Source organism: Bufo gargarizans, chromosome 1 (assembly GCF_014858855.1).
Source record: "Bufo gargarizans isolate SCDJY-AF-19 chromosome 1, ASM1485885v1, whole genome shotgun sequence".
NCBI classification, from domain to species: Eukaryota; Metazoa; Chordata; class Amphibia; order Anura; family Bufonidae; genus Bufo; species Bufo gargarizans.
This window is the reverse complement of record NC_058080.1, coordinates 58790735-58816482: the sequence shown is the minus strand read 5'-3', so window position 1 is coordinate 58816482 and position 25748 is coordinate 58790735. Positions and strand designations below refer to the sequence as shown.

The window sequence follows — 25748 nt, the reverse complement described above, 5'->3', positions numbered from 1 at the left end:
GGGTTCACATCTGCACTGAGTTCAGCCTATCCAGCATAGCCGGGTACCACCGTGCACTGCCAGATCCCCATTCTCTGTGGCGGTATTACGGCATATATGCCGACTTTCGTCCGGACAAAAAGATAATCGCTAACGAACGTTCATACTGTGGAGGAGATTGCTGCATGTAAATACAATGGTCTCCTCCACCAGTGAGCAGAAGATTGTCTTCCCGACTATCTGCTGTAATTGTCACAGACGTTCCCGCGACAGGTGCAGGAGATCTGTGAGACTGGCAACACATGGTTTGATCGGACATGTTTTCTGTTTAGATCGAACGTCTGTGTTGTTTCTGGTGCTTACACACCTTCTTTCCCCAGGTCATTTAACCTTCTCTATTTATAGTTGTTTCTTCCACTATGCTGTGCAGTTTATAGCTTCTGTTGGAGTTGTGGATAGCTGGTGTGTGGATCTCAGCTGAGTTCCTGGTGCTGCCATAGCCACTTGAAGTTAAGTGTTGTCTTTCCCTTTTGTATTTTGTTTGGGTTATTTCATGTGTTGCATTTCCCTGTCATTTGTATTAGGCCGGAGAGAGACTCCTGTTCGTCCTTCCTTTTGGAGGAACAGGTTGTCTCAGTACTGGCATTAGTACCAGGGTCCTATAGGGTGAGTTAGGACATTGGGTATTCCTGTGTATGAACTCGCCTACCTCTGGGGTCTGTTCATACTATTAGTTAGTCAGGACTTTGATTAGGGTTTTACTAGGAGGTGTCGCATTCCTTTCCCTAGTTTCCAGGCCTTATTCCCTCCTATGTTCGGTGGGGTGTTTCCCTCCCACACCCGAACGTGACAGTAATATCGCCCCGTGTAAAGGGACCATAAGTCTTGATGGTGAATGTTGTATTCTCACCTAGTGAGGTAGATTTAGAGTCTCTCATATAGGCGGTGCTGATGCTGCGGAATGGAGAGACGGATGTAGAAAAAAAAACAAAGCCAGAGAAGCAGAGAGCGGTATATACCCGATGCAGTAGTAGAACAACAGACGGGAATAGCTGAGCTGGCATAGCAGTGTTAGCTGAAGAACTGTGAAGCAAAAAGACGTAGTAGAGTTGTAGCAGGGGATTGGACACTGGTATTGCAGAGTTGATGTAGCGGAGTTGAATGGCAGAGCTGTTGCAGCGGAAATGATGTAGCAGAGTTAAATTAGCAAGGTTGATGCAGTGGATTGGAGTATCAAAGCTGATGAGACTGAGTTGATGTAGCAGAGTTGATGCAGTGGGGTGGAGTACAGTGGATGAGGCTGAGTAATGTAGCAGAGCAGGTGTAGTAGAGTTAATAGCTGGGTAGTATTCTAGCGAATAAGGATTCTGAAACTACCCCGAATAAACAGAGGGCATCCTCTTACCTGAGCCTGGCTCACATAGCCCAGCGGGATGATTTTATCACTGAGCATCGGGTGTCCACAGGCGACGCGCAGGTGAAGGAGGAAGGCCAGAGAAGAGAAGCGCGTCAGCGACAGGAGAAGCAGAACATAAAACAAAATAAAAATACATAGTGCAACTCTATGGAAATCCGTGTCCAGGAAGACATTACGCAGCCGTAGAAGTGACTGAGGTGAATAGTTGAGTGGGTGAAGGTCATTAGGTGCGGCTTGCGAAGTTTAGCATAAAACGTGATAGAAGAAGATTACAGATTAACGTGATCTCTCCCGGGAGTTGAAAACGATCTGTGACTGTGAAGTGAATAATAAAGTGTCGTCGCCTGATGAGGAGCCCTGCAGAGCATCTGCACAGAGCTTGCCGTGACTTTGCCTGCTCACCTTTTACCTTCACGCTCGCCTCTTTCGGTGCGTGCTTTAATCAATATGTATTTGGCTGTAGCAGTTGAATACGCTTGATAAAATCTCCGAGTCACTGCGGTGCCATAAATATCTCGGGCAGCGATGGCTCCTTTTTTTTTTTTTTTTATTAAAATCAGCTTCTATCCAGAAATCTAATCTACTGCAGGGAGGCGCACGGGGTCCTGTATCCTTAGTACGTTACACCAGAGCCCGTCTATTGCTAATACTGTGTGCAGTTCCTAAGAAGTTGTGCACATAGCGCTCAGTAAATACCACCATACAGTGCTCAATTAGCATCAATATACTACTCCGTACATGAAGTAATAGAAGTCCAGCGGAGGGCAAGGGAGAGCATCGAAGCATGAAATGCCTGGGTGAAAATATGGGTATGTCCGGGTATAGCTCTGAACCCAGACAACCCCTTTAAAGGGGTTATCCCATGACTGATGTAAAAAAAAAAAAAATCGGACATCAAATAGTACAGGACAATCTCTTACTAACAAAGCTAGAACCAGCCCTGTACCTCACATAGATCCAGAGATCTCCCCATTCATTGCTCTGCGAGATTTATATCAAGCTGACAGCAAGGGGAGTGTCTTTTCTACGGCAGCTCGGGAGGCGTGTCTCAGCTCTCCCTATCACAGCTCGGGAGGCGTGTCTCAGCTCTCCCTATCACGGCTCGGGAGGCGTGTCTCAGCTCTCCCTATCACGGCTCGGGAGGCGTGTCTCAGCTCTCCCTATCACGGCTCGGGAGGCGTGTCTCAGCTCTCCCTATCACGGCTCGGGAGGCGTGTCTCAGCTCTCCCTATCACGGCTCGGGAGGCGTGTCTCAGCTCTCCCTATCACGGCTCGGGAGGCGTGTCTCAGCTCTCCCTATCACGGCTCGGGAGGCGTGTCTCAGCTCTCCCTATCACGGCTCGGGAGGCGTGTCTCAGCTCTCCCTATCACGGCTCGGGAGGCGTGTCTCAGCTCTCCCTATCACGGCTCGGGAGGCGTGTCTCAGCTCTCCCTATCACGGCTCGGGAGGCGTGTCTCAGCTCTCCCTATCACGGCTCGGGAGGCGTGTCTCAGCTCTCCCTATCACGGCTCGGGAGGCGTGTCTCAGCTCTCCCTATCACGGCTCGGGAGGCGTGTCTCAGCTCTCCCTATCACGGCTCGGGAGGCGTGTCTCAGCTCTCCCTATCACGGCTCGGGAGGCGTGTCTCAGCTCTCCCTATCACGGCTCGGGAGGCGTGTCTCAGCTCTCCCTATCACGGCTCGGGAGGCGTGTCTCAGCTCTCCCTATCACGGCTCGGGAGGCAGTTGAAGGATTAAACTGAGCATGTGCGGCCATCTCAGTGAGCAGGACAAAGAAATCAGAAAAAAAAACAGCAGGTGTCGCTATACAGAGACATTTTATTGACTAACTCAGAGGCTATGCAAAAATTTTTATTATATGCAATTGCAAAAGAATTCAGTTTCAGGTGCTGGTTTGAAAAATGTAGAATATTTTTTTGTGGGGCAACTACTTTAAAGTAAAAAAAAAAACAACAACAAAAAAAACACACTCACCTGCTCATATGGCTGCATTTTGGTTCCCGCCTTGTAAACTTCAGGAGGGTGTCACTTGCGCTACTGCAGCCATTCACTGGCCTCGGCGATGGTGATGTGTCCCAGCAGTGATCTCCTCTAAGGCCAGTGAATGGGTGCAGCCGCACATGGGACCCTATTTTACATACCAGGAACTTGAAGAAACACGGAATGGAGCAAGCAGATGAATACATTTTTTTTTTTTTACTTTAGGTACAGTTCTGTCCAGGGCCAACATTAAATGGAATTTGGGGCTGGGATACTCCCTTAATATGAAGATATATGGTGGTCACAAGCCTCGGGTGCCAGGGTTTCTGCAGCGCCCTACTCTTGCGGCCCATTACTTGCACTGCACTTTTATGCACGGTCTATTGCTTCCTGCATTAACCCTTCATATTTTCCTAGAATGTGACTTTCCCCCCTTACTTTAGGGAGCAATTTTCAGCTGCGGTGTTCGAAGGCCTAGTTAAAGGGGACATGATTGGCAAACCAATTATATAGCATTTGCCATGAAGTGGAGCAGTTAGCTGGAGTGTACAGAGGTCACTTGCCTATGTCTTATAGTTCTCGTGTTTGACTGTTTGATATAAGCAGTGTCGTATACCTTTTCTGGGTATGCGTCAGTCTATTCCATTTCTTTGCTGGTTTACGTAGGGATCTGCGTGACATAAATGCCCCCTTTTTCTCTTTAATAGGTGTAGGATTCTGTGCTGACTAACTTCATAATGATGTTTAGAGCTAGAAAGTGATAAAAACTCCACCACCACTAGGGGGAGCTCAAGAGCTTTCTACAGACTGTCTGTACATAGAACTCATAAGCTCCCCCTAGTGGTGGCTGTAAGCAACAACATTTTACAGCTTCTACATTTTTTTTGGCTGTTCAAGGGATTCAGACTTGTGTGTTGGAAAATAAATGGTGTGAAAGTACAGTGACCACTTAAAGTGAATGGGATAAGTGTTGTAGTAACCAGCTTTGCCCACCGGACTGGAGCCACTCCCAAACAGGTGAACCATTCTGATATTGATCTTGAGGCTACACCATTGATCTTGAGGGTACACCATCCATATCAAAATCCAGGAAATGCCTTTAAAGGGGGTTAGCCAAGAGTTAGATATTGATGGCCTATCTTCAGGATAGGTCATTAGTATGAGACCCGCAGGGGTCCGACCCCGGCACCGCCACCAATCAGCTGTTTAAAGAGGCCGCTGTACTCACTGCCACTCTATGGCCTCACAGCTTGCCAAGCACAGCGCCGTCCTTTGGATAGTGGGTGTGCTTAGTATTGCAGCTCGGCCCCATTCACTTGAATGGGACTGAGCTGCACCTAGGCCATGTGACCTAGGAAGAGACCCAAGTGCCCACAGAGTGCTGTGGCCCCTTTGAACGACTGAGGTGTCTGGATATCCCATAAATGTCTGATAGGTGAGGCTACCGTGAGGTTTTTTAAAAGTCCCCCTGGAAGTGAATGAAGAGAGAAACAATAGTGGAAACTTGCTGTATGGTTCTATGTCTCCTACTAGGCATGAGTTGTCAGAAAAGGTACAACCTCACTTAAAGGGGTCGTTCAGGTGGGGGCGGGTATTGTTACCAAGTCATTATCTCAGGCGGACATTTCCGTGTGTTGAGAGAGGAACCATTTTAGCTCCTGGACAATTCCCCTTAAAGGGAATATATCAGATAAGCTCCTATTGATTAGCTTTTTATGTTAAGCCTATATTTAAAGGGAACCTGTCACCATGAAAGTGCAGTGTAATCTGCAGCAGCATGTTATCGAGCAGGAGGAGCTGAGCAGATTGGTATATTTGTGGGAAAAGATTCGGTAAAATGTTCCATTTATTAATTTAAATTTGCAACGGTTAGGAGTCATGTGGGCGGACCTATCAATGATTGACAGCTTAGTACTAATTATAGTGTTAGCAGTCGATCGCTGATGGCACCGCCCACATGACTCCTAAGCATCGAAAGAGCAGGTTCCTCCTGCTCTATAACATGCTGCCTGCAGACTGCACTGCATTTTCATGGTACTTTGTTTTAATTTTTTATTTTTCTGTGTCACTGTCTATAATAATAAAAAATATATATCCTGAAATCCTAAAGGAATCACTGACCACTGGGCCTCACAATAGCCTGCCCATTCCTGTTCTGTAGAGATCACTATTCAGCAGTCGTCTCATTATCTTCGATGGTAGGATTACAATGACAGATATGAGAGAGGGGGATGAGAGGGATGAGAGGGATGAGAGGGATGAGAGGGATGAGAGGGATGAGAGGGGTGAGAGGGGTGAGAGGGGTGAGAGGGGTGAGAGGGGTGAGAGGGGTGAGAGGGGTGAGAGGGGTGAGAGGGGTGAGAGGGGTGAGAGGGGTGAGAGGGAGAGAGCGATCCACCATTCACAATAGCAGATGTCACGGCTTATCTCCTTGTACAGTGACCTCTGCTCCGGTCGCAGAGCCTGCCCACAAAGCTGTTCCCTAGAAGTCTAGTCCTCTCCAGACTACAGGTTCCTATGGTCACGTGACTGCTCTAAATGCTGTTAAACAGAAGCTCAGGCAAGGTAACTACCCCCATAACCATGTAAAGAAAGCAGAATAAAAATAAATGTTCAGCCAGAACATAAAAAGATGTTAAGAAGAAAGAATTTGGTTTTCATTTGTAAAAAACCCCATGGGCGATTCATTCCCATTAAGCCTTGAAGCTACGGCAGAATATCAGCGAGGAGTGAAAGCGGTTCTGCAGCAGGTCTCGGCGCGTCTCTTCACGACACAGGACTCCTGTCCCTGCAGTAAATGCAGCCAGTCATCCGCGGCCTCTAATCTACAGCGTTGTTACTGTTCGGTGTGGATTACCACATGGCAGCTTGCCACCACCGACTGTGTTATTGACCCCGTTGGACCGCAGTTCACACGGCTTAGAAAACCAGCGCAGCTTTATTTTGCTCTGTGACCTGCTGCTTCAAGATCTCGTATGTGTTGCAGCTGAATAAAAAGCCAGGCGTTCCCTGGAGCTCGGCGGATCGGAGCGGTGTGCATCATTCTTCTAGGTGCCAAGGAAGCGTGCTGCACTTAACTAATGGAATCAAAGGTCCTGCCGTCATTGCTTCGGATGTCGTGCAGCGCCTTTTGTTCTGCCAGGCTCTTTGTTTGGGCATTTGAAGCGCTCAATGCCACATCGGCCGGCTCCCACCTTGTAGGTAAGGCTACTTTCACACTCGCGTTTTGGCTTTCCGTTTGTGAGATCCTGTCATGGGCTCTCACAAGCGTCCAAAACAGATCAGTTTGCATTCTGTATGGAAAAGGATCCGCTCACAATGCATCAGTTTGCATCAGTTCAGTCTCCATTCTGACACCAAAACGGATCCGTTCTGACACGGTCAGTGGGGACGGATCCGTTTTCACGGACACAATCTGACACAATAGAAAATGTATCCGTCCCCCATTGACTATCAATGGTGTTTATGACGGATCGTCTTGGCCATCTTAAAGATAATACAAACTGATCCGTTCTGAACGGATGCAGACGGTTGTATTATCTGAACGGATCCGTCCATGACGCGAGTGTGAAAGTAGCCTTAACCGTACGTGCGCTCGCGGCAGTGTAGAGGATTTATTCCTGGAGTTCAGGAATTGATAGACACTGTAACCTCTTGTGAGCTGGTAGTCTCTGCCAAGCACTGGGAAGATGCGTCTCGCGTCTTGATTATGGGTCACACAGTAACCAAAAAATAAACTGAATACATAAAATGGTTAACGGGGTTGTCCACTTTCTTGTTACTGTTGACCAATGTGCTTGTAAGATGACTATATGGCAGTTACCAATATAGCTGCACAACGTACTTCATGTTAATGGTAACTTTAAGTCAATATGTTTTACCTTTTTTTTTTTTTTTTTTTTTTTTTTTACAAAAAATCCAAAAAAAATTGAAAATTTTTCTCTTTTCTAACTTACAATATCTCTGCTCTTAAGACAGATAGTGAGACCTCACAAAATAGTTATAACCGTTCCTCATATACAGTGCTGCTCATAATTATTCATACCCCTGGCAAATTTTGACTTAGTTACTTTTATTCAACCAGCAAGTCATTTTTGGACGGGAAATGACATAGGTGTCTCCCAAAAGACAATAAGACGATGTACAAAAACACATTTCTCAGCTTTTATTTACATTTGAGCAAAAAATACAAGATTTTCCGCACTGTGAAAAATCTCAGAGGACGTGGTCAGAAGCCAGAAGTGACACCTGTGCTGGCCGGGAGGAGATAGAGAGGTGAAAAAGAATCCAAGGATCCCCACCAAGGCCATCCTGGTAAATCTGGGCTCTGCTGGTGGCAATGTCTCAAGGCAGACAGTCCAACGGACACTGCACAATGCAGACCAAGGAGGACGCCACTTCTCCAGATAAGGCACACAAAAGCTTGCTTGGCCTTTGCAAAAGCTCAACTGGACAAAGAAGAAGACTTCTGGTCTTCTGTGTTATGGTCAGATGAAACAAAAATGTAATTGTTTGGTCACAATGATGTTTCCTTCATTTGGCGTAAAAAAGGAGAAGCCTTCAACCCAAAGAACACCATCCCCACTGTCAAACATGGTGGTGGGAACCTAATGCTTTGGGGGTGTTTTTCAGCCAATGGACCAGGGAACCTAATCACAGTAAACGGCACCATAAAAAAGAGCAATACATGAGGATTGTCAACGACAACATCAGGCGGTCTGCAGAGAAACTTGGCCTTGGGCACCAGTGGACATTTCAGCATGACAATGACCCAATACACACAGCAAAAGTGGTGAAGAAATGGTTAGCAGACAACAACATTAACGTTTTGGAGAGGTCCAGCCAGAGTCCAGACTTGAATCCAATTGAGAATCTGTGGATGGAGCTAAAGATCAGGGTGATTGCAAGAAGACCCTCCAACCTGAAAGATTAAGAGCTCATTGCTAAAGATGAATGGGCAAAAATACCTGTGGAGACAAAAAGCTGGTCTGCAATTATAGGAAGCGTCTGATTGCTGTAATAGCCAATAAAGGCTTTTCTATTGATTATTAAGAAGGGTATGAATAATTTTGGGCTGGACACTTTTTGCTCAAATGTAAATAAAAGCTGAGAAATGTTTTTCCCCCACAATAATGCCTCTTGTACATCGTCTTATTATCTTTTGCGAGACACCTATGTCATTTCCCGTCAAAAAATTACTTGCTGGTTGAATAAAAGTAAAAAAAATTTAGGACCTTAAGAAGGTTTAGAATTCCGTTATGGTCCGTGGTATTGGAATCCATAACGCAATTCAGCACATACCCGAACTTACAAAACTGAAGTTCGCTCATTATTACCTGTCTTCTGGATAGGTCACCATCAGTATCTGATCGAGGGGGTCTGACATTCAATGGGGTTGAGCTATGCCTAGGTCATGTGAGCAATAAACGTGACGTCATTGGCCTAGCGAAAGCTGCAAGAACACAGAGGCGCTACTTGGAGCTCCGGTGCCTTCTGAAACAGCTTATCGGCGGGGGACCCGGGTATCGGACCTCCACTGATCAGATATAGGTCATCAGTTAAAACTTCTCGGAAAAAACCCTTTAAGGGTCACAGATGAAGAGAATGCCTTGACGCCCCGTCCCCACGCTTGGCACTCAGCGTATAGCTGTTTTCTCCTTTGTTTCCGTCTCTCCTCCAGTGTAACTGCTTCATTCTGATGGGTGTCAGAATCTATCACGTCGAACAGAAATAGAAATGTGTTCATGTAAATGATTTCACACCTGCGGCAGGATGAAAATGGTTAAACTGAGACTGACAGCTCTGTTGTAAAGTGAGAATATGTATGCAGTCGTGTATCTGACAGACGTCTCAAGGCGTTAGCACAATGCAGTCCCCGACTCGGCTTGGTTTACAGAGAAGTTTCTTGTAAATAAAGGTGCAATGCTATAATGTTGTTATACCGCATACACAATACCGGAGGAACCACCAAATCCTCACTTGCAGCTCTTCTATATTTCCTGCATGCAGGCGTATATGGCTAGAAAGCATTTGCTGTACGATTTACAAAAAATAAAATAATAATAATAATTTGTACCACTTGGTTTCTGCAGCTTCTATGCATTACAGTGTATTGCAGGCTGCAGAGTGCCATTCACAGAGAAATCCAGCAGAGGGCTAATATGACTGCTCGGACTCCAGACTCTCCCTTTCCTCTCCTGAATGATCTTCTAAGTCAGGGATCAGCAACTCTTGCTGCTGTGAAAGCAGTACTCCCAGCGTGCAGCACTTACTCATTTGTTCTTGTAACTCGCATAGAAGTGGAAGGAGGATTGTGGGAGTTGTAGTTTCAGCACAGCTGGAGGACTGCTGATCCCTGTTCTAAGCTGATTTTGTGACCACATGAATATTCAGCTTGCAGTACCAAGCACAGCCACTATCCAATTAATGGCACTGTGCTTGATAAGCTGCGAGGAGGCCGCAGGGCTCACCAGAGCTCCTCAGCCTCCTCAAACAGCTGATTAGATACTGATGAGCAGGGAATTGTCAGGAAGACACAGTTCATCCGAAGTTGATTCGCTCACCCCTAGTTATGATTCTTTTTCCTAATATGTAAATTGGAACTTTGGTGCAATGAGGGCGTCCCCATTGCTCTTGTTGAGCCCAAGCTCTGCTCCTTTCTGTCGGTCAGCCCCTCCCTGGCTGCTTTGACACTGCCTGTCCTGTCCGGGAGGAGCTGGCCATAGAAAAGACTGCAGCTTGGGTGCAACGAGAGCAACAGGGACGTCCTCGTTGCACCAAAGGCAAAAGTAACATAACCTGGGAACGAAGCCTCAGATCAACATAAGAAAAACAGTGTTTAAAACAGTTGAACCACAGCTATGTGTACATTCATATAGTATGATGGGGAGGTCGCTGGTGACAGATTCCCTCAGAAATCTGTAACACAGAAAAAAACTTCAATTTCCTTCTTCAAGCTAAAAACACAACAAAGTAAGTCTGCCCTTGAAGAAACTGTAATTTTAGCATCTCTTCCCTTTGTGTGGTTTCCTTCAGTTTCACCACAAGCCTTGATTATTGTAATGATCCTTTCTTGCAAGCAGTTGCAAAATCTTTCACGTTGGTGAACCAGTCCTTACCGAAAGTAGGCGACCAGCTGACTTCTTTCCTGAAAGCAGTAGATATTGTATGACCGTCCTCTACGTGCTTCACTCTCGGACATTAGACCATTGCTTGAGACCAGATATACCGGTGCCTAACAATACAGTAGATGACTATACTGACAATTACAACACTACCGTAGAAAGACCCTTCATACTGGGACCTCTTGAAGGGGTTGTTTCATTGTATTCGGACCCTTTACTTAGGATTTATTTGAAGTCCCTTTGGCAGTGATCACCGCCTCCAGTCTTCTTGGGGATGATGCCACAAGGTCGGCACACCTGGATTTGGGGACTTTCTGCCGTTCTTCTCTGCAGATCCTCTCAAGCTCTGTCAGGTTGGATGAGGATCGTTGGTAGACAGCCATTTTTAGGCCTAAATTAGGTTCACGTCAGGGCCCTGGCTGGGCCACTCAACAACAAAGAGTTGTCCCTAAGACAATCCTGTGTTGTCTTGGCTGTGTCTTTTAGGGTCATTGTCTTTTTGGAAGGTGAACCCTTCAGCCCAGTCTGAGGTCCAGAGCACTATGCATCAGGCTTTCATTAAGAATTCCCTATACTTTTCTCCATTCAGCTTTCCCTCAACCCTCACCAGTCTTTCTGTCCTAGCCAATGAGAACGCCCCACAGTATGATGATGCCACCACCATGGTTCATGGCTATGAACGATATTGGGCAGGTGATGAGCAGTGCCTGGTTTCCTCCAAATAGGATGCTTAGAACTGAGTCCAAAAAGTTAAATGTTGGTTAGATCATACCTGAGACTCTAGTTTATCACAGTCTGAGAGTCCTTATGTGTTATTTTTGTCAACTTTCATTTTTTTCTGGTTGCTCTGCCATAAAGCCCAGATTGGTGAAGTGCTGCAGTGATGGTTGACCTACTCAAAGCTTCTCCCATCTGCACACAAAATCTATGGGGGTCAGCTTGACTGACCATTGAGTTCTTGGTCACCTCTCTTAGGCTAGGGCTACACTGTAATGTGTCATGTGACTTTTTTTTTTGTAATGATAGTAAATGGTGTTGCACTGTGACATACTGCGACACGACAGTTGCAATGAAATCCAACTTGACTATCATTATGAAAAATTGGGCGCAACACATGTCGCTGTGTAGCCCTAGACTTACCAATGCCCTTGTCCCCCCCTGATCATTGTGGAGGAGTGACCAGCTCTAGGAAGAGTCTTGGTTGTTCCAAACGTCTTCAATTTAAGACTTAAGGAGGCCACTGTGCTTTTTGGAATGTTCAGTGCAGCAGAAGTTTTTTGTCCCCTTCTGTGCTTTCACACAATCCTATCTCTGAGCTCTACAGGCAGTTCTTTGCTCCTCTTGGCTTCGTTTTTGCTCTGATATGCCTTGTCAGCTGTGAGACCTTACATAGACAGGGCTGCATCTTTCCAAATCATGTCCAATCAACTGAATTTGCCACAGGTGACTCCAGTCAAGGCGTAGAGACATCTCAAAGATGATCAAGAGAAATGGGGGAGCCCCCCAGAGCTAAACTTCAAGTGTCATAGCTAAAGGCCTGAATACTTATGTCCATGCAAAATTTCATTTTTTTTCCCTTTTTTATCAATTTACAAACATTAAAAAAATTCTGTTTTCACTTTCTCATTATGGGGTATTGAGTGCAGAATGATGGGGAAAAACTACATTTTTGTTTTATTTTTAGCACAAGGGCCCCAACATAACAAAATGTGAAAAAAAATAAAAGGGTCTGAAGGCTTTCCGAATGCCCTGTAGTACTACATCGTATATCACTCTCTTCAATCAGAGAAGTTTTCCAGTTTGTTCTTTGTTCTAAAATTTGACATTATACTTATATCTCCAGAACCACGTAAGGCTGCATTTGCTTTTCCAGCTTGTTCATTTAAAGTAAATCCTCGAAGTATGCAACCATATGACATACTGTTTCATACATCACCTCTAGGCTCCTGTGTAAAAATTGGGTCAAGGAGAAGCCTTTCATGTATAAATTAGGGGAATTCCCCGACATGTACGCTGAGCATAGCCTCTAGATGGGATTAGTTTTTTTAATATAATTGTATTTTTATTGAAATACAACATTACAAGTCTATTTCAACTGTATGCACAATTGTACAAATCAAAGTGAACAGAGAGAGAATACAAGGTATTCGGCAAAAGAACATGTAGTATAACATCAGATGATATAGGTCAGAGGTTTTAGAGGGGTCAGATCACTTCCAGAAGTGGACTATAAGGCAACGGGCTGCAGTCAGTACTTGTAGTAACAGTTTAAGTGAGTGTTTCCTTATTTGTGTTGGGGTTATACAAAGTAGGAAGGATATGGGGTCAGGAGGTATGCTGCAACCAAAAAATCACTCAAAAGAGCGCTGACTATGGACCAAAAGGTGCGTATCAAGGAGCAGTCCCAGAAAATGTGGTGCAGCGTTCCCTTAGTTGTCCCACATCTCCAACAAACCTCAGTGACTGCAGAATTCAATCTATAGAGAAGATCAGGAGTATGATACCAGTAAATTAAGATCTTATACTGGTTCTCTTGAAGACTTCACTGCTCTTCTCCATATGAGGAATCCTTCTTCCAATGGAAAGGGAAGTTTGCCCAGAGGGAGCAGAGGGTCGCCTGTGGTATATTGAGGGGAAGGGCCTCAGTTTTATGGGTGTTGACCTTCTACCCCGACAGTCGTCCAAACTCTTGTAATATGGAGTGGAGATTCGGGAGGGAGAGATGGAGTTTAGTGAGGGTGAGGAGGACATCGTCCGCATATAGTGACAGCTTAAACTCTTTATCTCTGACCATAATACCCTTAACATCTGGGCAAGCCCTGATTTTAGCCGCTAGGGGTTCAATACACATTGCAAATAATAAGGGGGATAAGGGACATCCCTGTCTTGTCCCATTGACTATGTGTATGGGTCGAAACCTATTTGATCTTTATGGATCAATGAGGGGAGAAAAGCATTCAGACGAGATGCCAATATTTTAGTAAAAATCTTAAGATCCGAATTAAGTAATGCGATAGGCCTATAGTTTTGACAGTTGAGGGGGTCTTTTCCAGGTTTCGGGATTAACGTAAGATACGAGTGGGACATGGCAGTTTGCACCCCATCACCTGATAGGAAGCGATTATAGAGATTTGTCATGTGGGGGATCAGTTCCATTTTGAAGATCTTGTAGTATTTATAGGAAAATCTGTCGGGCCTGGGGACTTGGCCTCCGGCAAGTGGCAATCACTTCCCCAACTTTGTCTACGTTACAGGGCGATTAAGGGCATTAATGTCTGTGGTCGACAGGGTGGGGAGGTTACAGGAGGCCAAGTATGTCTGCAATAAGCGTTCTTTGGTCCCTTCATTTGTGGGGAGGTCACTAGGCAAATTATAGAGGGCGGTATAGTAGTTTGAGAATCGCTCAGCAATTTCCTTAAGATCATAGTGGACCATCCCATCTGCTCCTTTAAGTGCACATGGGCCTGATTGTGGGGGGCGATTTCTTTGTTGCTTGGCTAACAATAGTTTATTGACCCTACCCATTGCTATCCTATGCAGGTGGGTTCGGGTGTCAACTCTGTGTTTAAGCGTGCGACGGGTAGGATAAGTAGTCATTGCCTCCTCCAAGTTGTGCAAGCGGGATTTCGGGGATTGTACCGTAACTAATGAGTCTCTTTTTTATTTATTTTTTATTTTTTATCTTGTGCCCAGGGCGATACAATGACCTCTCATTACCGCCTTATAGGCCTCCCACAGGGGACGTACATTCCTCACTGACCCCTCATTAAGCTCAAAGTAGGACTTAAGATGACCACGCAGTTCTTCCCGTAACAATGGTCTCTTAAGAAGGGTGTCATTAAGACGCCAATGGCATTGGCGGGCATGTCCCGAGCCAAGGTCAATTCTGACCATTACAGGGACATGGTCGGACCTAGTAATTTGACCCATAGTAGCTCCATTCAGCACATGGAAGGTGGAGATGGTTTCCAAAAAATAAATCAATTCGGGTATGGGTACCATGGGGCGCAGAGTAGAAGGAAAATGATCTGTCTGTAGATGGGATTTGTAACCTGACACAACTACTGAGACAGGAGCAGCAGTAGTTGATTTGTAGGCGAAAGTGTGTGACTCGTAAAGTCATGAACACACTTTGAGGAGCTCGGAGGTAAGACATTTGACACCTCCTCATTCATCACTTCTCGTGTTTGGCTGGGAATGATGGATTCTTGAAGGATGGGCACATAGTCCAAAGGCTGCTATAAGGGAAAAAATAGCATCAGGTTATCTGTCCAAATACAACATATACGTAATGGTCAACGGAATAAGCCACTATTCACATCTGCAATTCTAAAATGAACATAAAATATCATGTCACATGTATTTTGGAGGAGAAGCTAGCTACCTCCTTTTGTCACTGATTTTCAACAATCAAGCTAAACATGTTTTTATGAGAAGAAAGCTTCCTAAAATCTTGTAGAGTATATGTCCCTGATGGGCAATAAACATTGGCTCATTGATACCGAAACCGTATTCTGAAGGTAGAGATTCAAAGATGTCTCAGTATAAGGAAAGTGATTGAATGGGTGGGTTTCCTCACCATGAATGGTTGGGTGACCAGTGGACAGGAAAAGCAGTCCTGTGAGAGCTAATATGGCTGACAGTGGTTGCTGTTTGTAGCTGATGCCTCCTGAGAAGGTCAGGAAGACAAGAAGTGGGTACTGCTCCAAGTTACTCTACATAAGGGTTCCAGAGCGTGGTGACCGTTTTTCCTACTTTTAAAGGGGTGATCTTATCAGAGAAAACCCCCTTCAGACTGCAGCTGATTGCCCCAATGTCCTGGCATCCTGACAAAACGTTGATTTTTGCCAGGTGAGGCCTAGGCCATTGCAAGGGAAATGTATTACAGATTAGTATCTCTCCATTCTGGCTCGTAGAGTAGGTTCCCGAACATGGAATCAAAACAGTCCATAATGTCCCTATGCATTAATGGAACGTATGGACAGAAAATGTCTGTCTGTCTGTCTGCTATAGGATGACCCACTATTCAGACATCCATTTGATAAATGTACCCATCTGTCTGGCGACCCAGTCTCTTTAAAGGGGTTGTCTCATCAGATTTCTGCACTGCATCGATTGGCTCGGGTCCAGCTTCCAGCAGCCGTGGCAAAATCTGCAGCCCCAGCCAGATGGAGATAACTATGTGTGCACCAGAGCAGATACCGCTCTACAGAGTGGCTCTCAATTCAAACTTATAGAGGAAATTCCATAGCAAAGTACCCCCTTCTATGATTCGCATTAGGAGGCAACCATTAGGGGTTGTCCAACCTATTAAACAATGTCCCTCAAGCCAGCAATTGTTACAGAATAATAAAAGAATGAATACTCACCCATTTTATCCCCTGCGGCTCTGAACCTCCCACAACGGGGTTTAACTAAAGTGATGATGCGTCCAGATTCTCCTCCACATGACCACTGCAGCCAGTCACTGGCTTCAGCTGTCTTATATCATATACCACTGAAGCCAATATTTTATTATTTGATGACAATTGCTGGCTTGGGGGGAATTTTTTTAATGTCAGTAAACCCATGTGACTGAGGAGTCAATTTTTATCTGCTGGGTAGGTAGTACACCATCATTGAGATAGCGGTGGTGGGTGCCCCGCTCCGATCTCCACTCCTCCATTAGATTCAGGACATCCGTGATGTTTACTTATAGGCAGCAGCAAAATAATGAATTGGTTGTGGGGAAAATTACAGCAATCGGGAGCCGCGTGCTCAGGAACCTTGGAATAGAAGTGGCTCTTCATGAATCATTGATTGGGATATTGTAGGTCTTCCAAGGAGACAGGATATCTGTCTGCATTTGCACAGGGAGGTGCTGAACCACACGGCATTGATGGTGCTGTACAGACCCGGAGATTGCAGCGTGTCCCGGTAATGTTTCTCATGAGGTTGCGTGCAGAATATTGTCTACCTCCAGGAATAAAACGTGCCATTGATTCATCATGTTCTATTTTTGTGAAGGCCGAGTCAGTCATTGATCTGCTGTGCTGCAGCAGGGAGGGAGTTAATGCGGCTGGTAAGCCGCATTAGGCAGGGTGTGGACCACACAGGAGATTTTAAGCTGTAGGGTTCGTCCACATGAAAAGAACATATCTCAAGCTCCCTTCGCACCGTTGTCTCCACATCCTATGCCATTATTCCCATCTATACTTCTCATATATTATATTGAAGTGATCTAGGGCTGAAATGATTACCCAGTGGTAGCACTGGGTGGAAGCGGATGGCACTGGGGGGGGGGGGGAGCTGGTGGCACTGGGGAGGGGGGAGCCTGATGGCACTGGGTGGAGGCTGGTGGCACTGAGGGGGCAGCTGGTGGCACTAGGGGGGAGCTTGATGGCATGCGGGGGGGGGGGGGGTGGATGAGTTTTTATAAAGAAAAACATTCTTTTAATTAGTTTTTTTTAATGGAGTACTCGATTAATCGTTGGGTTAGGCTAGTTTCATACTAGTGGCAGGCGAGTCCGGCAGGCTGTTCCGGCGGGGGGAACAGCCTGACAGATCCGTCCTGCCGCTAGTTCAAGTGTGCACCCGGACTGCCGCTCTGTCCCTATTGACTATAATGTGGGCGGGGGTGGAGTTCCGGTGCCGGCACGGCTAGAGGCAGTACTTTTAGTCCGGCTGCCGTGCCGCCGCCGGAACTCCGCCCCAATTATAGTCAATGGGGACGGAGTGGCAGGACGGATTCGACAGGCTCTTCACCTGCCGGACACCCCTGCCGCTAGTGTGAAAGTACCCTTAATCGATAGAATACTCGATTACAAAAAATAGTTGATAGCTGCAGCCCTAAAATGATCCTACATTATTATGTTTGGGAATTCCACGAATAGCTGTCCCTAATATATGTATGCCATCAAATCCACTCCCTTTACATGTAGGAGCTTCCCGATGAGTATGGCACATGAAACCCATGGTGCAGTTCACACTTGGATTTTTTGCTGCATATACCGTTCTTGTCTGTTTTCCAGCCGAGGCTCATTGTTTCACCCAAATGGGACCAGAAAAAGGACTGAGCCAAACGGCATTTGGATGTCCAGGTACGTCCATGTTTTGCCGATGGACATTGGAACAGCCACACCAATCCAATTAGAAGCCATCATTCGATTGGTAGCGACCTGACTCTTGACCTCCCTCACAATCTTCTGTTTGAGGCATTCGGGTGAGCGCCTCAGCCTCGTCCTGGTCTGTACTGGCTAACACCGTACTTTGAACATCACAGCTGTGGTGCAGGGTATTGTGGATGCACGGCTACTACTGAAAGTATAGCTTTGGCAGTACAGACCAAGTCTGGAGCAATGTAAATGGCGAAGAAGCTGTAGCGTTCACCTGAGTACTGTGGCTTCTTCAAACAGTTGATAGTGGGGGTACCATGTTAGACCCCCACCATTTTGAAGTTGATGACCTATCCTGAGGACTAGAAAACTAGAAGACTTCTTTAATTTTACAGGCCACAGATAATCTTCTGGTCCCCACCCAAGGGATCCACCATTGTAGGTGTGAAAAGGTCCTTCAAGATCATATTATTTCAATTCCTCTCACTGGGACCCATACATTTTTGCTATTCGGCATGGTAAGAGGTTTATCCCCTTCCCCAGTACATCTGTAGATTTCGACAAAAAGCAGACAATGACAGAAATCTGACAGACCCCGTCATAGTCAGCAGCGTTTCGCATCCATCAATTCTTTTTTCAATTTTTCTGTTTCTACACAGAGGGTTGTTTAAGGGAAATCTGGTTCATAATTTAAACTAGTGCAGAAGCAAAATGTGATGTCCATTGTAATCGTTGATGGTTCAGTTCTGGACTTCATGCCAGGGGAAATTTTTTACATTTATTTTTGTGATCGCACTTTTGCTTTATTTGCTTTTTGAGAAGAAAATTATGTGACTATTTTTTTATCAAGCCATTCTGTTTGTGCTAGAAAAATGAGGTGAACGTTCTGAGAAGATCATCTTCTGAGCAGACATGCGTGGAACAATTCTTTTTTTTCGCTACGCCTGTCTTCCACTCTTCGTTCTACAGTCTCCACAGCTTGATGGCTAGTAAAATAGAGACGTTTGCTCTTATATAAGGGATGTCGGCATACTGGATAGATGGTGGTTCTTGATTGTTGGTTGGAGCAGGGAACATTCAAACTCGGGCCTGAGGAAGCTCAAAAGAACTCTGTGTAGGACACCAATGTTATAATTGATGGGTGATAGTTGGGGGGGGGGGGGGGGAGCTGTTACCGATTTTGCATTGGAGCCCAGGAGCTTCAAAAGATTATTCCCATGTCTACATTTATAGCATATCCATAGAATATTCCATAAATGTCCAATAGGTCCCACCTCTGTAACTATACATGACAGCATACATGGGTTTTTCCAGGATTCTGATGTTGATGACCTTCTCGTAGCTTGCCAAGTACAGTACTGTCCATTGGATAGCGGCTGTGCTTGGTACGAGCTGACTTGCACCTAGGCCACGTGACCAACGAACATGACGTCACTGGCCTCTTCAAGCAGCTGATTGGCTGGGATCCCAGAAGTAGATATTGATGACCTATCCTAACGATAGGCCATCAAAATCTGTGGCAACCCCTTTAAGTACAGTCTTCTGTGTTCTCAGAAATTTTCTCTAACCCTACAAAAATTTTTACTTTTAAAGACTTCAACCCTTCCATGACTAACATACATGATACATGTTATTCGAGGAAGGGGTATTTTTTAAGTTTACCTTGACATATCACTGTCTATGAAACCTTTGCTTGCACGCGGTCCATTTTTGCAGTGTCTCATCTTCTATCGCTCACCGTGTAGCCCGCTGATTCTCCAGACAGTGACTTGGCGGTGTATTTGGAGTGATTAGGGAGCAGACACAGGTCAGCATACTAATGTGGTCTCTAGTTACTGAACTGACTGCAAAGCTTTACCTTATTCCACAGTCCTTGGTTTTCTCTTCTGTCTTTTATTCTTTCTTAAATAAAAAAATAATAAATATATATATATATAGCCAGATATATAGAATGCATATCTAGCATCTTTGTGATATAGCTTGCGTTTTTTTACTTCCTGTTTTTTACTTATTCGCTTTTTTTCCCCCCACTGTGCAGTATAATAAAATAAATCTGTTGCCTGGAAACCATCAGCAAGCAGCTGATGTTGGATCAGTTATATTTAATTTGGATTATTTAGTGCTAAATTGGTGCCCTGCCGTGAGTGGCCTGGGGGCATGGGTAACAACCTACATAGCATTGCTATTTATCACAAGAATGCCTATTCTACTAGATTTTTTATATGTATGTATTATTTACCTTGGCTGTCCTAATTTTTTGCTTGTTCGTTTATTTTAATTTTTTTAAATTGTATTTTTGTGAAAATTTGAAAAATAAAGGCTTAAAGGGGTTGTTTCAATTGGGTATTTCTGGCATATCGATAGAGTACGCCATAAATGTCTGATAGTTGCATGTCCCACCTATGGGAGCCGTTCTTATGTTAAGAATGGGGCCCCAAAGCGAAAAGGAAGCGAGCCACACATGGGTGGCCACCCTTTATTTGCCACTATAGAACTTCCAAAAGCAACCTTTGCAATTTTCGGAAGACCCATAGCTGTGAACAGAGAGGTGTTTGCCTATGTGCGGTTTTCCACTTGAGAAAATAGTAAAAGAGAGCGCTTGCTTGGCTATTTTCGGAAGTCCTATAGCAGCTAATGGGGTGGATGCTGCGCATGCGCTACATGCTTTCCGTTTACATCGGGGCCTTATTCTTGAGATAGGAGCGGGTCCTGGAAATTTATGGCATATCCTATTGGTAAACTATAGATGCCAAGATGGGACAAACACTTTAGTAATAAGATCAGTCAACAGCATCTAGACGAATTGGTGACAGTTTCCAGGAAAGGATGCTGGAATTTACATTTACCGATGCTTGAAATGTGCAGTGCTGACTTCAGTTCCAGAACCAATAAGAATCAATGTCGTGAACTTACCTCTTTCTCAGTAGAATGTACTAAATTATTAATGGTTATGCTCGGTGAGACAGGTTAACATGTAATTTGTAGGTAATGTTTGTCAATGAAGGGTCCAAGTTTCTGAACCATTACTTCATAGTTACATATTAATGATTTTATTGCACTTGAATTAGGACCAAGTTCAACTACAACGAAAGTCTATCTGCGTACAGAATAGTGCTAGTCCTAAAAGGAAACTGTCACCAAGGCTGACAACTACATGGCCTTTTGAACTGTTTATTAAGGGGTGAGGTGGGAAAAAAGAGCTCCATACGTAATTGCCTCCCTTCGGGCAGACAGCAGTGACATTATAAGTGAGCTCACTTGATACTGGCTTTGAGAGCTGACCATAAATGAGGGAATTGAGTCTCTCTCCTTGTGGAGAATATCAAGTTGGCCTAGAGAGTCTTGTAGGACAGGCAATGTTCCTTGGGAAAAAGGAAATGTAAATTAGCTCTTCTCCAGGAGGACAGAAGCTGGTTCTCCAGTGTCACCTAAGTTTCTCCTTGTGGAGATCACTAATTTGTCGTAGAGAGTTTTGTAGGACAAGCAATGCTCCCTAGAAAAAAGGAAATGTAAATTCGCTCTGGTCCAGGAGGACAGATGCTGGTTCTCTAGTGTCACCTAAGCTTCTCCTTGTGGAGACCACTAATTTGTCGTATTGTAGGACAAGCAATGCTCCCTGGGGAAAAAGGAAATATAAATTAGCTCTTGTCCAGGAGGACAGAAGCTGGTTCTTTAGTGTCACCGAAGTTTCTCCTTGTGGAGACCACCAAGTTGGCGTAGAGTCTTGTAGGACAGGCAATGTTCACTCTGGGAAAAAGGAAATGTAAATAAGCTCTTCTTCAGGCGAACAGAAGCTGGTTGTGCCACCTATTGGACGGCTACCCTACCAGTCAATGTCTGGCCTTTAAACTTAACCAGTAGGTGGTGCCAGCTTCTGTCCTCCTGGTAAGAGGTTATTTACAGCTCAATGAAAAGAATGTAGTTCTGGTATGTGTTTATGAAAAGGGCTTGTCCGCTTTGCACAACTTTTGTAAGAAAGGTGCAGGGATGAAAGGTCAATCAGAGATTGTGCCGGGGGATCAGCTATAAACTATGGAGGAACCTATCAGCAAGTATTCAGTTTCCCTGTAGTGCCACCACAGGAGAAATGAAGTATTACACAGTGAAACAAATGGACTTAAAGGCGTATTCCCATCTCAGACATTAATAGCATATCGCTAGGATATCCCATCAATGTCAGATAGATGTGATAAATAGCCAAGTCCTACAATGGGGCATGGAGAGGTGGTCGCGCATGCTCAGTGCACTCTACATTCACCACTATAGAACTTCCGAAAATAACAAAGCTATTGGTTAGCTCACTTGGCTATTTTTGGATCTCCCATAGCAGTAAAGGAAGAGCACACTGCGCATGCTTCGTGTACTCTTCTTCACATTCTGGAGATAGGAGCGGGTCCCGCACCTGTATGACATTGATAAGCCATCAAAGTCAGAGATGAGCCAACCCCTTTAATGTGTTGACTCCTCCAGACTCAATGACGCTGTTTGCAGCTGCACTCACTAAGGAGCGAAGGAGTTGAGTTCGGGATCCCCTTCTAATGGAGTATTCAAAAATGGATTCTCTAAACCAGATATATAGGATACCCTTTGTTCTAGCCATAAAATACCTTGTCGTGATCAGTCCCTCCAGTTTGCGAGGACTGATGGCTAGAGTACTCATTACTGACCACAGTTAAAATGTCTTCACCTTGGTGGCCACTGGGGGCACTGTTTTATGTGTCTTTAACAAGCACGCCATCTTTTGTTCCCTCTTTCTCCAGATTCTTATACCTTTTGGATTTTGATGGATTTTGTCAGTTAACATTACAACCATGAGTTTCAGACTCTCCCGTTTCGGCAGCTTTATGGTTCACAGTGAGCGCTGCGCAGTAGTAAATACAATGTTCATTTTGATTGAGTATCTCGGTATCAAGCATCAAAGCAAATGTCCCTGTGTTAGCTGCTGAATGGAAATTTATTGGTGTCGATGTAGAGGTACCAGCGGTGAGGAAAGATGAGGATCTTGCTGCGGGCGCTGTGTCTGTAGATGTAGATAAGAAACTCGAGTCACAGGCGGCTGCCGCGGTGCAGACGCTTTGATTGCAGCGTATGCAGTCATTCAGTGTAACGACAGGTCCATAGTCTCACAGTGACGGGATTTCTTTGGTGTCTCTTAAGGGTTTTGTGCAGGATTAGAATAACATGACTGCTTTCTTTCAAAAACAGTGCTTCACCTCTCAACGGGATGTGTGTATTTTGTTGTATTGAAGTGAATGGGGCTGAGCTGTAATACTGCACACAACCTGTGGACAGGTGTGGTGCTGTTTTTAGAAGAAGTTAGACATATCTTTTCTTTATAATGCTGTATAAACCCTTTAAGTATGCATTTATGGTTTTACTCAGTTTTATAAATCCATATTTTTATGCCTCTAAGTATAGATTCCAATAAAAGGGGAAATTACTGGAAAATGGGAAACTGATAACAATTATAGTAAAGCTGCAGACTTGGAGGGTTATTCATATCTTAAAGGGGTTTTCCAAGAGTAAGATATTGATGACCTATCCCGAGGATAGCTCATCATTATCTGTCTGGTGATGGTCTGACTCCTGGCACCTCTGCCGATCACCTGCTTGAAGTGGCCACGACGCTCCATTTAGCGCTGCAGCCTTTTCCTAGGCCAGTGACGCCATGTTTATCGGTCACATGACCTTTGTGCTGCTCAGTTCCATTCAAGTAAATGGGCCTGGGCTGCAATACCAAGCACAACCACTATACAATCTACGGCGCTGTGAGGAGGCTGCAGCGCTGCACCTTCTTGATACAGCTGGGCTGCGGTGGTACCCCCCCCCCCAGCCCCCTCTCCATCCCAATCAGATATTGATGACCTATCCCTCACGGCAAACCCCTTTGCAATAACTTATTTGCTCTCCGCAGGATAAGGGGCTATGTCTGATCAACAGGGATCACTAGAACGTGTTTCCCCATTTGAATGGAGTGGTGGACAGGCATTCATAGGAGAAAGCAGAGGACAAGCGCTCATCTATCTCCAACTGCCCCATAGAGTAGAATGGGGCGGCAGCGCGCATGCATGGGCCTCTTTTCACGTGATCGTCAGAGCCCCCAGTGGTTGGAACCCAAGGGCCTGTTCGCGCAGCAGGTTTTACTGCAGAGCTTTGGCGCAGACAGTCGCAATGAAATTTTGTCGACAGCGACCGCATCCTCTGAAAATTAATTTGTAGCTGCACAGTGTCTGTGAAACATGGATGACACACGGAGAGCAAAAAACGGACACACTGACAAAACACTGATCCTTCCCAGACGTATTCACGGATGAATCACTGACCAGCCTATCGCAGATTTCATCATGGACACGGATGTGTGAATGAGGCATTAATGTGGCTGCAGTTCCTTGTTCAGTCGGGAGGTCGGAATCACCGCCGTGCAGGGAAACCTTAGAAGGAAATGTGGTGCGGAATCATGGTGACCCCCTTCACTCTCAGGATCAGTGATGGTCCCAGGGGTTGGACCCCAACCAATCTTAAAGTGATAGCGTATCTCAGTGATACAGGATGTGGTAACCCTATTAAAGGGCTTGTGTATGAGATTGGAAGCATTTCTTCAACAAGTAGTGCATCTCGGCTCCTTTCAAACAACTGTACCTGGGGTCTGGTAGCCGGAGGTTCTAACCATTGCTCCCTAAATGTACCACTGGCACATACCATTATGGTCATTAAGCTTGACCTCTGATAAAGTAGATCAGAGGGGTGTCCCCTTCTCAGCACCCCCTCTTATAAGCCTGATGGAAAAGCCACTCTGGTAGACCAAATGGCCTCCATGTAAATTAATTCTGTCTAGCCAGTAGACCGCACCATTTGGGGGTTCTTGTCCGTCATCAGTATAGTACTGGTTAGGTAAATGAAATACCTTAAGTGGAGCTTGGTTGGGGAAGGGGGGTAATATTTCACATTGAGGAGACAGAGGTGTACTGAGACTTATTTTTCAGGCAATGCTTCATGGGAAAAAAATATGCAAATTAACCCCAGACCAGAGAGACCCACAGACAGCTCTGTTCTGGGGTTCTTGCCCCTCATCAGTACAGTATGCCCTTCATGTAATGTTCCATTGCCATTTTAGCTGATGAAAGGGGTTAGGGAAGCTTGACCAGTCGTGCTACTTCGGCTTCTGTTCTTAAAGGCGATGTCATCATGACATCTTTAAAAGTCATTACCTGATTGACTAGGCTTTAATATTTTAAAATTCTGATGTAAGGGTGAGAAATGGGCGGCCATGTAAAACTGAGTCATTTGCTTTGGTGGCCCTTCATGCTCACTGATCAAGGGGGTCTAGAGCGGACGCCCCTTGTATGTTGGCCCTACTCTGTATCCGAGTAGGTTCTCCTGATGGATGTGGTATGGAGTGGATCTCTGCTGCGTTTAGTCTAAATCTAAATGAAATGCCTGGAGAGCTTTTATAAGATTACAAAACATGGCTGCTTTCTTTCAAAAACAGCGCCTCTGTATGGGTTGTGTCTGGTATTGCAGCTAAGCTCCATTGAAGTAGTAAAGCAGAGCTGGACAGATGCGGTGCTGTTTTTAGAACAACCCATATTAAGAATTAGGCACCCCCTTTAAGAAACGGCACACTTTGTGTAGTCTCAATGTAAGTAAACGGTAACAATAAAATACTGGCTTAATTTTTTTTATATTCATTCGATTTAACAGAAATATTTATTTGAATAATTTTACCGCCACTTCACCTGCTGAAATGAAAAATGACAGCGTCACACTGACTATCGTTTCTCTAGCTTGAGAGCCCTAGGGGCCACATTGTTGTAGGCATGTAACATTTGCTGTGTGGCCGGGATGATGGGTGATTGTGTAGTTCAATTATCGCACGTTACAATGGAGCCGTTGTGCGGCTTTAGACGGCACTTGGCACAGGCGCTCGTGTTTTGGGTGGTAGTAATGTGTGTACTCGGTGCTTTGTGAACAGATCTGCCCTTGTGTTCAGCTTGAGATTATTGAAGATGCCGTAGTACAGACACATACTGCACAAAACAAGAGAGCGACAACGCCAAATGCTGCCTAGCATTCAAAAAGTTTGTACCCAGCAGCCTGTGAAGTGTCCAAGAAGATATAGTCTAGTGCAGGGATGCCCAACCTGCGGCCCTCCAG

The 25748-nt window shown here is 45.2% G+C and overlaps 2 protein-coding genes across 5 annotated transcripts in view; one reads left to right on the top strand and one right to left on the bottom strand.

Annotated features, from left to right (window-relative positions):
* The window catches only part of CFAP99 (cilia and flagella associated protein 99), a 121005-nt gene extending 119588 nt beyond the window's left edge, over positions 1-1417 (bottom strand). Inside the window, exon 1 of the mRNA XM_044295531.1 lies at positions 1385-1417. The gene's annotated coding sequence lies outside the window, so the exon portion shown is untranslated. The remainder of the gene's footprint in view (positions 1-1384) is intronic.
* The window catches only part of ZFYVE28 (zinc finger FYVE-type containing 28), a 162468-nt gene that overhangs the window by 12488 nt on the left and 124232 nt on the right, over positions 1-25748 (top strand). The gene's annotated exons all lie outside the window — the stretch shown is intronic.